A 2,070-nucleotide genomic window follows, 5' to 3' on the forward strand; every position below is an offset into this window, starting at 1 on the left:
CTCGGTCCTCATTCCCCTTTTAGGGTCATATTTTATACCTACTGCCAAGTATAACACAGCCGCCTCTAACCTGAGGAACAAACGCTGACCAGTACGCCGCCAATTCTAGAAACCGTCGCTCCAGGATTTGGTTCTAGTTTTAGTTCAGGGTATTTTATTTCCCCGGTTCCCGCCATATCTGGTGAGAATCCCCCTATCCGCCACCTGGGGAGGCGACCGATGGGAGACTAGCTACTCCTCCCTTATATGTTCCCGTAACGCCTGTGGATACCGCCGCTCCTTCAGAGAAAATAACGTCTCTTGCTTTACGGGTATTTCGTGCACTGTCTCTCCTGTCGCGCCCAGCACCTCTCCTTCCTTAAAAAAATGTCCGAATACTCATGATGATATACGCATGAACCTAATTCCGAATTCGCATGGACCTATTTCTGCAATCCTCATTCCTGCTGATCAGTCCCACCCTCATGCATTTATCCCTTTTCGAACTGCTTTGTCCCTATTTTAAGATCCCAGCGCTCAGCTTTATTCTTAATCTGCGCTCCCACCTTTCCCAGTAGGTCGCACCCTAAAATTACTTCGTAGTATCTCGGTATTTTTTTCACTACATGAACCGTAAGGTTATGTACTCTCACCTCCCCATCGAATTAACCCCATTCTCGCCTCTCCGAAAACGCTATAGGGTAGGGTCCACTCAAGGTGATTAATTTACAACTGCATACCTGCACCTGGGATGTCTCCTTTCGGCCACTCCATCTCCTCAACGCCTCCTGGCCCAGGATGGTGTTCGAGCTTCCGGTATCGATGAGACATCTCACTCCTCCCACGTTGATGATAGGCAGTCCGCCCTGCTTCTCTTTGATGCTGTAGTTCACTAATGTGCGGCCGCCTTTCCGCTGGTACTCCCCTCAGATGTCTTCCCGACTTCTTCTCCTCTCAGATGCCCGCCTTCATACCTGTCATACTCCCGTCTGTTATGCACTACCTCCACCTCAGACTCTGATGCCTCAGAAGTTCCTTGCGACCCGGTAGTTGATCCTCCCGATCTTAGCATCCTGCTCCTCCATGGGCATTCATCTCCATGGATCCATGAAACGTCCAACCGAACATCCAACCGATGTTCGCTTCTCTCCTCTTGTATATATAAGTTATGATGAGTCAGAACTCAAGAGTCAAAAAAAAGGAAATTAGTGGCACGAAAAGAGACACACAAGCTTCACTAAGATACTACTTTATTCCTCTGTATAATGCTACATATATACCTTCTGGCTTGTTTACATGGGGAGTTTAGGTATTAAGACTCATAATACCTATGCTCTGTTTATAACTCCCCTCTGCATCGAAGGCTGGAAAAACGCATTATCTCTACGTAGGGAATGAGGTCATATGGGAAAAGATTAAAAGGCTGTGGAGACTCGAGCAAGTAGGGATTGATAGGACGTTTATCCGCTGCACGATGATGGTGGAGACGTAGAGTGCTAACAAATCCGGAGAGACCTGGAGTGCCTCCTCCCTAGCTCAGATATACAGATTTTCGTTTTTTTTGTTTTGTTTATTGCTTTGTAGTATATCGAAGTGTAAATAGGAAAGAGCGTGAGTGGATGACCAGTGTAAATAGCCTTAAGTTGTATCTATGAAATTGTATAAATAGCAAAATGTTAGAATAAGTTTGGTAAAGAGTTATAAAAGTGTGTAAATAGCAAAATTTTATATTAAGTTTGGTAAAAGTGTGTATAGTTAGTTTTCATTTAGATTTCATTTTCACCAGCTCTTACTATGCTATTAGCCATAGTGAAAAAGGCCGATCTAAATAATAAGAAAATTTTAAATGAAAAAAATTAGACTGAAAAGAAGCAGGCTTCTTCTTGTGATTAAAATTGGTTCGGTAATCCGTGGTCCCAAGATTCGGCAACAGATAGAACTTATTAGAAACTAGAAAAAAGGAATTAAGGAATGAGAAAATACCCTCACGGTTGTTGATAATAGACTGCTTTATTCTATTAAGTAATTCAATATTTATACATTCTTGAGTTGTTGACAGAGGTAGTTAGGTATTACGATTTATATTACACA

The sequence above is a fragment of the Halyomorpha halys genome, unplaced genomic scaffold (assembly GCF_000696795.3).
Source record: "Halyomorpha halys isolate HHAL.00 unplaced genomic scaffold, Hhal_1.1 Scaffold900.1, whole genome shotgun sequence".
In the NCBI taxonomy this organism is placed as follows: domain Eukaryota; kingdom Metazoa; phylum Arthropoda; class Insecta; order Hemiptera; family Pentatomidae; genus Halyomorpha; species Halyomorpha halys.